The following is a 14,451-nucleotide window of genomic DNA, read 5'->3' as shown; positions in this document are numbered from 1 at the left end:
GTAAATCAGTAAATCGTTGGATGAAATAAAATTTTGAGTTGACGAACTTGTACAAATCAGGCATCGTAGCTTTCTCTTCATTTTGGCACTGCAATGTGTCACGGAAAAAATTCTAACATTAGATCTGCCGTTTCTTAAGAAAAGAAACAAGCACAATGCTTTTTCAAGAATGACGCGAGTGACATTGCACTGTATAACCCTGCCTATGGTTAACTCTGAAATCTAAAACCAAAACATGGGTTCAGAAAAAAATAAAATGTAACAATGATTTCTCTCAGTTTAGACTGTGGATAGAACAAGGAGCGTTATGGTGCTGTATTTTTTTTCTCCGCCCTTAGTGCATCAAAAATTGAGAGAACTACGGTGGTAAATCCAGTAGGATGACAGAACCAACACGACCAGTGAAGAAATAAATTTGTTTGATACTTCATGAAGATTATTTTATAGTCTAGTAGACCAATAAGTGAATTGTAGGAAAATTTAGGACGATGACATACACCTACACGGTTACATTAAATGGTTTTCTCTCTCCACTGTAATGTTAAGTCTATCTGTCCATCTCTCAAAACACTCCAGACTAAGTACTGCCCGTTCTACTGTCACCCAAGGCAGTAACACTTGTATGTGTGTGCGTGCGTGTGTTAGCTTTCGCTTACACACATATCGTTTGTACGAACATTTAATAACAAAGAAATAGCAACCATTGATGTAAACCATTTAATGTAACCGTGTAGGTGTATGTCATCGTTCTAAATTTCCCTACAATTCACTTATGGGTCTACTAGACTGTATAAAATAATCTTCATGAAGTATCAAACAAATTTATTTCTTCACTGGTCGTGTTGGTTCTGTCATCCTACTCGATTTACCACCGTAGTTCTCTCAATTTTTTGATGCACTAAGGGCGGAGGAAAAAAATACAGCACCATAACGCTCCTTGTTCTATCCACAGTCTAAACTGAGAGAAATCATTGTTACATTTTATTTTTTTCTGAACCCATGTTTTGGCTTTAGAATTCAGAGTTAACCATGGTCAGGGTTATACAGTGCAGTGCCACTCGCGTCATTCTTGAACATTATTACATTTTTTTCCGAACGTGTGTTTTGGTTTTAGATTTCAGAGTTAACCATAGGCAGGGTTATACAGTGCAATGTCACTCGCGTCATTCTTGAAAAAGCATTGTGCTTGTTTCTTTTCTTGAGAAACGGCAGATTTAATGTTAGAATTTTTTCCGTGACACATTGCAGTGCCAAAATGAAGAGAAAGCTACGATGCCTGATTTGTACAAGTTCGTCAACTCAAAATTTTATTTCATCCAACGATTTACTGATTTACAATTTGTAAGGATGAGCAGCAGAGGGGCTGTACAGACCGAAACTTTTTGCACAATAAACCCCTCCAGGAAACTATTCCTCGATAGAGGGCTTATTTCGACGAAATAAACCCTTCTATTCAGAATACAGGACAAAAAAAAATGTCCCCCGAAAACTCGAAGAGTTTCCAGGGACAAACTCGTTGAGTTTGCACTGACAACTTGGGTTACTTCAATAAATCTGAAACAGTTTCCGTGGCGGGGTCGTTATTGAAAAATCCATGGGTCGGGTCCATCCCCTCTGCTGCTCTGGGAAATGAGTTTCCAAGGAAAAACATTTTTATGTTAGCGGAATTAAATCATTGACAAATAAATAATGGCAAATATTGGAGAAGCACATACGACTAGATTAGCTCGAGAACGTCTCGAAGCAATTCAGAAATTTCTTCCTGTCCGTGATAGTGTCAGACAAAAATTACAACTAAGACAGCAAGCACGGGAAGGCTTTGCAGAGACTACGGAGGAATTATTTAAACCCGTGACCAAAGCTACTGAAAAATCCGCAGCTGTTACCAAAGAGGCTTTAATAGAGCAAAGGAAAATTTTACAGGATATTTCAGCTGGACTTAAACCCCCGCCTCCACCCGATGAAGTTGTTGTGTCAGTACCTGCTGGTAAGCGAGTAACAGGGAGAATTACTGACCCCGCCAAAAGATTTACGCCGGATTATATTGAACTTCTTAAAAATGTACCAGAAGAGAAATTACCTGAGACAATACTGTTAGGATTGATTAGAAGAGATGTGTCTTTAAACCCAGAACACGGTTCTATGACAGATGATAATTTTATCAAATATTCGTATCGTATACGTGAAAATAAAAAACAAATCAGCAGGGACGATACAAAATACGATAGACTTGTAGATGCTATACGTAAACTTGAAATTCCACCATCGCAACCTCAAGAAGAAAAATCACCGTTGCAACACACAGAACGACAACAATATCCTTCACGGCGAAGAGCAATAGATCCTGACCTAACTCCGTTAAGTGAATACGAGGCTGCATCTGAAGGAAGTCCGCGGGGCCAAAAATTCAAACAAACTAGGTCGCCGATAATTAGCTTAACAACATCTTCTGAAAGTTTGCCTCAAGACATTTTATCCCCAAGAATTGTACCATCAACAGGGGAGGGTTTAGGATCCGGTCTTATTGCCTGCCCTAATAATATCATCGATGATGTATCACGGTTGGAAGTTCTCATCGGAGGAAGACGTGCCGGAAACAATTCTCCGGAAATTATAAATGAAGCCGCAGATATCTGTCAGAGACTATTTCAGCGTGGCATCATGGATATCAGCATCTACCGGGGGCTCATTGATGAACTCGCAGACGGTTACCACAGCGACTAATAATTAAATTTGCTAGCAAATTCAGTTAGATAAACAATAATTAAATAAAATGATACTACACGATTCTTTTCGCAGACCAAGAAGTGTCAGAGTAGTAAACTCACGATTACCAGTATACGAGGTTGTTTACGGAGATGGAGTCGGTGATGTTGTTAGGGATTTAGTCACAAGAATCGCTCCGAAAGCTGGACCGTTAGCAAAACAATTCGCGATGAAAGCCGCTGATGTTGTCAAGGATAAAGCCATTGGCACTGTTGGTAGTCTTGCCGGGAAAGCATTTCAATCAATCAAGGATCGACTAGCACAGCTGATACGAAAAAAAAACCCAGTCGAGAGGTTGGTGCCAGTAAAACTACCATCCACTGAAGCTATGCCGGCAAATGTTAGTAGCGTAGTAAATAAGGCCGTAAATCAGAAATTAGCTGAGATCGCAACAGCAGGAATTACCTCCAAAGCGTTGCAAGATAGTGTAACTGCTAATTTGATAGCTGGTAGTGGTTTCCGGTGACGATAACATTTTAATTAGATCATCACAAATAATAATAATGTTTGCACGAAAATCCAATGACGCGTTTGATATGTCCAAACCAGTACTTAAAGATGATTCTGTACGTGATTTTCAATATTATTCTTATGAAGCACGTGATCCTAACCAACGCGGAAGAATTGAACTACAGGTCCAGGATACAAGTAGATACTTCTTGCCCGCTGAGGCCTTCATCGAAGTTGAAGGTAGGCTTTTAAAGAATGATAACACTAACTACGGAATCGGCGACCGAGTTGGATTTGTTAACAACGGCATCATGGCGTTATTTAAATCCGCTATTTACATGATAGATGGAAAAGAAATTGAAACAATTCATGATAACGTCGACGTTGCCACAACAATTCTCGGGTTGGCGAGATACTCGGATGATTACACCAGATCAGCCGGACCATCAATGATGTTTGCAAAGGATATAACCGACAGCCCCGAGAACAGGAATGTAACAATGAATAATGCCGGTGACGCAGTTGCATCGATGAACGAAAATTTTAATTTGGGTTTTGCAACACGTAGATCGATGTTAAGTGGAGATGAAGAGTTCTCAGGTGTGATTCCATTGTCTCACATCTTTGGATTCTGCAGAGATGTCCACAAGGTCATATTCGGTGCCAAACACACAGTTGTACTTGTGCGAAAACCTGATGATAATGACGCTATCTGGCGAGATGCTGCTGTTGCCCCTGGTCAGGTAATACTAACTAAACTGTGGTTGTGGATGCCAGTGTTGTCTCCGTCAATCACCGAAGAACAACGACTGTTGTCTTTCATGGACACGGGCGGTAAATCACTGCTATCCTGGAAAACAACAACCACAGACGTTATTCAGGGTGATAATGGTGGGTTGTTTACATGGCATATATCATCGCAACAAGGAGTATCAGCACCACGACATATTTTCATTGCATTTCAATACCGTGCTAGAACAGATAGCCAGGAAAGAAATCCAATGGTATTTGATACACTTGGAGTTTCTGAAGTTTCGTTGAGAATAAATGGGCATCAGGAGCCATCTGAGGATATATTAATAGATTTCGAACATCATCGTGTCGCACGCGCGTATCATCGTCTGATGTCATTTATGGGGCGCGACCTTAATGTAGACACTGGCCTGCAAATATCACAGCGAGACTTTATGAGTTTATATCCGATTTATTACTTTTCGCTGGAACATCTTGATCTGGTTAAACAATCTGTTGTCGACCTACATTTCCGAGCTCGTGTAGGTGTTCCTGCTGGTGGTTACAGAGCGATTGCTGTCATACTCTCCGATAAAGCAATGCTGCTTGAAGGTGTTGGCGGACGAATGAGGGTCATCGACGCTCCAATCGAGAATATGTAACGCAATTAAAATCAAACTTAGGATATAATGTCATACAGTCATGTTAATGTCACCTTGACTTCCGGTCAAACGAAGAAATTGCAATCAAAGAACGCAAGCACGTGCGGGACATCAATAACACTAAAACGAGATCAGATTACTGGTGGTCCAAACAAATTGTCGTTGACTAATACTCAGCTTAAACATTTTAATAAGGCACTAACAGCAAAAACCGGTGTCCGACTTGATTTCTCTGCTGCAGCTATCAAGGACATGACTAAAACCGGTGGAATATTTCCTCTTCTCGCAGCAATACCGGCGTTGATTGCCGCGGCAGCACCAGCCGTAGCAAAAGCCGCAGCACTCGGTGCAGTTGGAACTGCAGCTGGAATGGCACTAAAAAAGGCAACGGGAAAAGGATACAAGAAAAAAAAGGGACGCGGTCTAAGACTACCAGGAACTCCACCATCATGGTATCCAAAAAAATTCTAACGCCGTTGAGCAATTTTGATTTACTCGATGCTGTTAAAAAATTGCGTGTAAAACATTGCAGAGGCGTATTTATGCGAGATCAATTACCGCAACGACCGAATAATCCAGAAACTGGCATTATCAATCTCGACAACAAAGATGGTCCGGGAACTCACTGGGTTGCTTACGCGATCGATCCACGTGGAATTATCTATTTTGATTCGTACGGTTTAGCACCGCCAGTTGAGTTTCTCAAGTATGTCAGCAGATTTTCTAATGTTCCAGTGTGGCAGTCGACGTTACCAACACAAACATTAATTGATCCGCCCATTTGTGGGAGGGAGGTTTTAAATGTTCTTGATGCAATCTCAAGAAATCCAGCAACTCCTCCTCATAAAGTAGTGTATGAATATACCGCATCGAGAAATGCTAGCATTTGAAAAACAGCAATAAGAATAATGGTGGATATTTACGGAAGACCTTTCACACGAGGAGGCAAACCAAGCACAGATGCTGATCTCTCAAAATATGCGACCAAAGATGAAGTCGATAATCTTTTGAATATAGCTGGAGTTGACCCAGATGAAGTTGCTATTTTCCAAGACAGGCAAGGAAAACTAAGAACGAGCAACATTAAGTGGAATGATATAATTCGCAGAGTTCTTGGAGCTACCAAGGATAACTTCGTTGCATTTAGTGATGGCGGCCGGATCAAGGACTCGAATATATCAATCGCAAGCATCAAAGACAGTATTGATAAAGGTGTTGATAAATGTGTGAAAAAAGCCGGTGACACGATGACAGGCGAACTCAGCATGAGCGGCAAAAAAATAACCGCGTTAGCGAATCCCGAATCCGACCAGGATGAGTCAAACAAACAATACGTGGACATCGTCAACGGTAAACTAAATACGCTGCGTGCAGAGCATGATGTTCACGTGGGCGCGTTTACAAGATTTCGAAGAAACTTCGTAAAAACTGATGAGGTCGTGGATAAGTTCTTTGGGACTCCTCCAGTCGTCGATGTAAAACTCGCTGATGTAAAGACCGACATTAACACGATCAAACAAACACAGCAGGATATCGTATCGGGTATTCCTGATATCGTTAACAAAACCAGTTTGATTAAAGTTCCCACTGGAGTTACTCCGGGGCATATCACCAACATCGTATTCACGGTATCATCGGGATTCGCAACATGGTCACGACAAAATAACACTATCAAATATACAGCAACAGCCACCGGTGTTTACAGGTTGTCTGTGTTTTCAGCCGCTAAATTTGAAATCTTCACAACATATCCTTGGAGACATTCCACCGATAAGTATTCCGGGGTTTGCACTGTAATACTAAACAGCGGAACCGAGGAAACATTTATGCTTGAAGCCGAGGACGATAGTTTAACAGCAACATCTTACTGGTTTTGTTTGGAATTCGTCGCTGCAACGCCTCAATTGGTTACCGCGTAATTGAATAATGTCAACGACGCCAGATGCTCAACAATATCGATACAATCAAGTCCGTGAGTGGCAATCTGAGTTAAAAACTGTCATCGAAGTAACTAGTCAAAAAGTAAAAAAATACAAGCGCCGCATAACAGTGCTGGATATTATGGTTTATTCAGTATCTGCCGTTGTTGCATCTGCCGGAGCAATACTATCAGCGGTCACTCCGGTAACTGCAGCAGTCGCCGCCACGATCTGTGTTTCCGCGGCCACAACAACAGCTGGAGTTTTCGGCATCATAGCAAAAAAAATATCATCATGTGCTAACACAAAATTACACGATTACACGACAAAATTAAATACAGCCACGACCGCATATCAGAAATTATCATCGCTGATATCATCATCGTTAGACGTGCAAAGTAGCGACGCTACGATATCAGATTCTGAATTCAAACTAATGTCAGATGCGTACAATGACTATTTGAAAACTAAACAAATAAATAATGTCAATAGAACTGCTTCAACAAATAGTCACAAACACAACACCGGTTAGGACCACAATGATCTCAGTGTCCTCGACGACACCAGAATTCGGTATTAATTTTCGAACTCCAATTCCAGTGAGTGAAATCGCGTTAGCAAAGCTCAGTGTGTATCACAGCTGGCCCAATGTTAGGTCGGCATCATTTGGTGGTCTGCAGCCAAATAATTCATTCGTGTTCGGGAAAAGCAAAGCCGACTCCGGCGAACAGGGTGAACTTGACTGGAATACAATTACACTTCCCACTGGGAGTTATCAGATCGAAGAAATCAATAATGAGATACAACGCCAAATAAAACGAATCACCGGCAAGGAAGCCAAAATATCTATAACAGCTCATGAACCAACGCTGTCTGCGGTCATTGAAATCTCAACGCCAGGATACGCCGTGGATATTTATAACAGCTCAATCCGAACATTATTAGGATGGCCAAAGGCCCCCGAGGTTAAACCTCGTCCACCAAAACCTGAAAAATCGGATTTTATGACCTATAAAGAAGCACTACACGACCTCGAGTACAATTATTATTTACTCCTTGCAGATCAATTACTAGCAAGAAAAAGTACTTTAATGCCCGATACTTGGAGTATAGAAGCTCCACGTGTTAAGGGGGGGCAGGAGCTCCGTGTTTACCGTCTAGATGATATAGAATCTGAATTATTTATTCCGATCAATCTAGTACATAAACAACAGCTACAACTCCTGCGAGTATATTTCCAAGATTATATTTCTGATTTAACAAGTCCGCGTGATAATATTATCACAACCATAGAAAAACTAAACAAACTCGCATCGGCCATGGAAACTATAAATCTAAGAATAATTCAGGCTTTACTGGATCTTAAAGACTATATCGATGATAATTATAGACAGATAGCCAGAGCAGATTTTGCAATTAAATATGGTATTCAAGTGAATGATATTTCAGATTTTAAATTTCCTGGATATAACGTGCCCGAGCTGAGAAAATCAGTCTCTGATCTCATCGATCAATCTTTCGAAGATATTCTTGCCGCGTACGAACGAATAAAACCACAACCTGTTATTCTCAAGCACGACAACAGTACAGCATCCGATGGCAGACACATCTCACCCGGGATCGTAAATATCACAGATGTTATTGCGGTCAATCTTGTATGTGACGTCATCGATGGCAGTTACAGCGCATCAGATACTACGACGGCACAACAGGGGTTTATCCTGTATACGTTCACACCAAGAGACCCCCCTGGTTTTCTGATTGTGCAAGAACCAATCAATCCGGTCTATCTACGGTGTCATAACCCGTGGTTGTCAACGATAAATTTCAAACTCACCGACCAGAGGGGGAATTTGTTGGACCTGCGTGACGAGACTGTTAGTATAAACTTACTGGTGAAGTCCTAAGTCAAGGGATCCATAATATTTATAATAGTTTTTTTTTCTGCACTGATCCATTTTCGTCATTTTATCGTGCAAATACCCTATCAAAACCAGCATAAGTTATCGTTGAAAGTGCTAGCACGCATTTAAAAAAAAACGGTTGTGTATAATGTATCAACCCGAGTACATTCATGCACGAGTTCATATTCATGATAAGCAAATTCTTTACGAGGCAATAAAAACCGCATTTCAAATACAGACATTCCCAGAACAGTATTTCCCCGTTAAAATAGTTATTGACGTGTATGGTGACGAAGACTTCTTGTTAACTCCGTCACAATTAACAGAGCTACAGCAAAATCATATGATCATAGTTTGGTGTCAACGAGAACAGATTATGAACTATTCTCATTCCTGTATTGATGTTGAAACGCTTAAGCAAATCCTGAAAATCTGAAAGCGCCCTTCACTTGAGAAACTCTTTGAGTTTCCAAGGGCAAAAAAAATAATACACTTTTTTTTTTACCCGTGGAAATGTGCTTTACACTCCAAGCGGGGGGGGGGGGGGCGCTAGCGTTCTCAGGTTCTACTTTCACTTTGTGCTGTGAGTCACACGCTATGCGGTTTATACTTCCTTGTCGGCCTCGTAGTCAGAAACACTAGTATTTTTGTCAGAAATGCAAGGCATTTCCGTGTCTAGATTCTTTATATAACCTTTTAACCGTCTCACCCTGGTGCTAATTAATTTTCGAGTCTCATACTCTTGTGACAATCCAAGACGAATCTTCTCAACTGCACGGCACAGTGGAATAAATTCAGATACCTGATTTTCAGTTATCCCGGCAAGTGATCTGTAAACACGATCTTGCAAACCCTTAATGAACCTATAACGAGCAGGGAGATTGTTCTTCCCCAAGCGTGATAGCTCATTCAAGGATTCAAAATCTGACATAATTGTTTCAGTGTCTAGTAAAATATTAAAACCTCGCTGTTGTAATTCTTTAATTTCAACAAGTATGGTATTTATATTTTCGTGATTCATATTATTATATATTTTTATATTTTTAATAGAAACACTTTGCATGAGAAACGCTAGCTTTCCAAAACAAAACGAGACAGTCGGAAACATTTATCCCCTGCAAGGGCCTAGATCGTCAAATAACGTTCTAGAACCCCACGAGGACTGCTTCCGACATGACAATACAACATGTAACACGAAACACTTTATCCCCTGCAAGAGCCTCTAGATCGTCAAATAACGTTCTATAGGCTCAAGAGGACGTGTTTAGTGAATTGACAAGGACAAACATATAACACGTAACTTATCCTAAGGACGGACCCCTCTGACTGCCAAGTGACTCAGAGGCACATTTATTTACAAGACGAGACAGCCCTGGCTTCTAGGATCGAGTTCTCTAGCAGGCCCGGCAAACATTTATTTGACAACACAAACAACCTTTACCTCTGATTCGAGTATCACAGCAAGCAAAGGTACAATGAACATGTAATCTTATCCTAAGAGACGGTACAGAACAGACAACCTTTACCTCTGATTCGAGTATCACAGCAAGCAAAGGTACAATGAACATGTAATCTTATCCTAAGAGACGGTACAGAACAGACAACCTTTAACCTCTGATTCGAGTATGACAGCAAGTAAAGGCACAATGAACATGTAATCTTATCCTAACTTATCCTAAGACCTTATCCTATGACGACACAAACATACACAGGTGGGTCATTTTCTACGGTCAGCAGCAGAGCAAAACCATCCATTGAATCGACCATTGGATGGTGCACAAAAGACACCCGCCATTGGCGGATTAAATTTATGGTTTTGCTTGCGCGTGCTGACTTTCGATCGACCCAAAGGTCTTAGGGAGCGATTTCGTATATAACCCAACTGTTACTTGCGAGTTGGAAATTCGCTCTAGCAGTGGGCGGGACTTGTTTAAAATATTTTAATTGTATGTTTTCTTAAGCGCGGTCATATAACAAGCACAGAAGAGCAAAACAGTCGGATATATTCAGTAAAACGAGGATATTGTTTGTAAAAAAATATATATTCTACGGTAAATAAATGATTACATGTTATGAACTCGATAAAATATTTTATCAAGGTGGCTTTCTTAGGGGGAGCAAATCCTCTGACCAGCAACGACAACTCTGCAAAGCGTTACACACTCTCGGAGGAGTTATCGTCGTTTGTGTCAACGATAAGAGTTATATAACAGAATGAAATCTTCTGTTTGAGCTTCTTTGAAAATGCTGTTTTGTAGATCCCATCTGCGACATGCTGTACAGAAGGTGGACAAATACCGAAATACCTACCGGCTGCGCTCATTGATTGAAATATTATTTCTTCACGAGTCTCAACATTCACAGATTTCACTGCTCTTCTTATAGCTGTTTTACATTTAACTCTTCCTCGTATGGTATTCTTGCTCTGAGTGATCGCTTGAAGGTTTTCAATACTGTTATCAAGTCTGTTCCCGTTAATATGATCAATGACAAGGCCTTTAGGGATCTCTCCGTTAAAAACCTCATAGACGAAACGATGACATAAATACCTCCCTTTCCTAACAGTAAATCTTAAATAACCAGCATTATCAACTGTACCAACTTGTTTCCTCAGCCTGTAGTTTCTCACTATGCCATCTCGGTTTGCCTCATAATTTGGAATAGTTGGATGTCGGACGAATTCTTGATTCATTATACTATAAGCAAATCATTGTCTAATTCATAATTTGTCTGAAAACTTATTTATGTAATCACGCTCGCATTTGAGAGCGTTATCACAGTCTGGATTTTTTTTATCATAATACCGTTTTAGTTCTCGATAGCGTTTTCCACCACACGCTGAACATAATTGCGTTTTTCCTCGTACTCCAATGCCGCATCTGATACACGGTATCGGTCCTAGACTCCCACCGCGGACCTGTTGAGCATGTTGTCCACAGTATTCGCCTCTGCAGGGTTTGCTACACGGCGCTGATGAATTTAGTTTGATCCACTTGCATTGGTTCATCATATAATATATTTGTCTATTTAAATATTTGTCTTAATTATAATAATGGGTTTTGAAAGACTATCCAGAATAAAACCCATATCAGGTTCTAGATTCGATCTTGACCGGTTAACCGCTGATCCACGACGAAGAGAGTTAGCAGAGGTAATTGGTGTTATCAAGAATGCCAAAGAAGAGTTTCGTCGTGATGGTGCCGCACACACGTGGTCTTCGTATAAAATTATCCTCGGAAACGCGAGCATTTCTCGTGACCGTATCATTGATGCTACCATGAACGATACAATCGCGCGTAACATAATTGGGTATCTCGACGATAGAAGATATTTCGTACAGATAAAATTTATTGTTGGAGTCGGCGAGGGAACGTGGATTATCAGAGACAAACTAGACCCTGTTCTTGATGCCAGAGGCGTTCGTGGAAAAACCGTTCTGTTAAGTAAAGACTCAAAACCGGGAGTACTTGTTGGGATTGATATACCATATTATGCCAGAGCGTATCCTGTGACCGCAGTTGTTTATGGAATTTATCCGATGAAGAAACCACGCGTTGATAAACTCAAACCGATGAAGGTGTCGGTGTTGAATTGTGTAGCTGAGCGAGTAATGGAACATTTTAAAAATGCAATGCGAGGAAACGGCCTAACACCGCTAAGACAAACTAAAATAACAGCGTGGGCGACACGAGTAGCGGATAAAGGAGCGTCAATAAATGATGTTGCTGAGCTAGAGCGATTACTAAAATTTCCTATAACGGTTTCATCGTTAACCGGTGAGGTATTGTATGAGTGTAAATACAATTCCCGTGGAACACCAATAACTATTATCGATCATAACAGTCACGCCTGGACTGACTCGGTTAGGATATTTCCGCAAGACCGTGTTGTGAAGTATTATCCGGAATTGCAAAGCAATTCTGGGAGCATGTTTGATTTTATTTATCAGATAAGTAAAACCGATCCAGTGTCTGTGTGGTTATTCAGAAGTAGCGAAGATGGAGAATATGATCAGTTTGTGAGACCCAACGGGGAAATATACAGAACAATGGCGTTACAGCAGGAAATGAAAAAACTCGCAGAAAAATATCATGCTGGCAACACTGATACGTTACTGACACACTGTTTTACTGTCCCGGGTGTTGTCGCGCATGTAGCCCGGGAACGAAATTCATGGAGACCAACTCCGAAAAGTTTTCTTGCTGATATCCAGCAGAGCTGTGTCGAATACGGACACGGCGGTTTGTGGAATACTCAGTATGATCACCGCGGTATGATATCCGTGGACATGACGGCGTGTTATCCAGGAAGTTTCCTTGGGCGTGGAGAATGCAGCGAATATTTTAAACGGTTTGGCCACGCTGGCAATACCATGACAAGAGTAGCTGTCAACGGTGTTTTACCCGATTTTGACTTGACCGGATTTGCTTGTGTGTCGTCGTTTAAATTCGCTAAGGATTTACATCCTGTGTGTTATGTTTGGTTTGGCAGACATTTCGTTGAGAAGCGATGGGCACCGATAGTGTTATTGCGATACATGCTTGACAGTCGAATACTGTTGTCGCTGACGGTCAGCGAAGCGATTATATGTTATTGTCGTCAAACCGAAGTTTGGTTGCCAACTCCAACGCCGGTTACGTTAGAAGAAGTCATCGAAGATTGGTCACGAGAATATCCAGAAACTTCTATCGACGCTATCATCAAGAAAGCTCCTGAAGTACTTAAAAGCAAACTCAGAAATGATGAAAGCACAGCAAAAGATCTAGGACGAAGAATAATAGGGAAATTCACTCAAGGTGGAGCGTATGATCATAAACAACATCACAGTCGATTAATCATGGACAAGACTGAATTGGATCTTATTGTCGCTGATGCAGCCACGAACAACATGTTCTGTAACCGCAAAGATGTGTTTCTGTCAAACGGGGAAAAACTAGGGACTGTTTTTAGTTATATTGACGGAGAATCATCTCAGTACATACATTGGAGATCTTCGATGCTGGCTTATGTATCCATAAATTTGTTGTCGATGATCAATAGATTCCCTGTTGCCGCAGTGAGAGTTGCAACGGATTCATTTTATATTGATAAAAAACACTCAGCGCTGTTGGATAATGTTATATCGGATGATCCATCGTGGGGCTCGTGGAGAATAAAGAATGAAATGTTACACGGATATTGTAAATCGGCTGATGTTGAAATCGAGGATGAGTATCGCAGCGCAGAAATATCTTCGATGGTTTCGTCGGGGGCAACTTCGTTGTTGCCGCCGGTGCACGATCCTGTTACAAGACACAAAACAGTTTATCTGAACGGTCCTGGTGGTTCTGGTAAAACAACTCGAGCGATTGAATTATTTAGAAACTCTGACATGATTGTGCTAACACCCACACACAGACTTGCCAGGGAGATGAGACAACGGGATGTTAACGCGTGCACGTATCACAGTTTTTTCAAATACAGCGGCGGCACGTGGACACCTGAACGAATGGGAACGAAATATATTCCCGAGAAAATCATCTGGGATGAGATAGACACTGTGCCGTTGGATACATTAAAACAGTTTCTGGATTGGCTGCTAAAGAAAAATACCGCAGTGGTGATGTGCGGCGATCATGGTCAACCACCCCCATTTACAGGTGAATCTCCACACGAGTGGCTGAAAACTTTTGTAGATTATTATGAGGAAATAACTAACGATGTTAGAGCACTCGATGAAACGCTGAAAGAGTTTAAGGCACTGATCAGGCTACAAACCAATAAAGTCCAGTGTGAGATAATGCGTGAAATAATTCCAGAGACTTCGCTGAGCGACTTTTGGGAAACGTGGAAACCAGGTGATTTAATTGTGGCAAGTAGAAAGATAGTCAGGGACACACTTCAGCAGCGGTTATTTCAGTTACATCAGAAGAAATTTCCCATGTTGCCAGTGCCGTTGTGTTATAGACCAGCTGATACGCGATTGCAGAATATTGATATTGATATTCCAGGGCGCCTGACTGCGTCGGGTCCGGAGAA

The sequence above is a fragment of the Sinohyriopsis cumingii genome, chromosome 5 (assembly GCF_028554795.1).
Source record: "Sinohyriopsis cumingii isolate HCF-2022 chromosome 5, ASM2855479v2, whole genome shotgun sequence".
Taxonomy (NCBI): Eukaryota; Metazoa; Mollusca; class Bivalvia; order Unionida; family Unionidae; genus Sinohyriopsis; species Sinohyriopsis cumingii.
The sequence above is the reverse complement of the archived record's forward strand: the minus strand, read 5'-3'. Positions refer to the sequence as shown.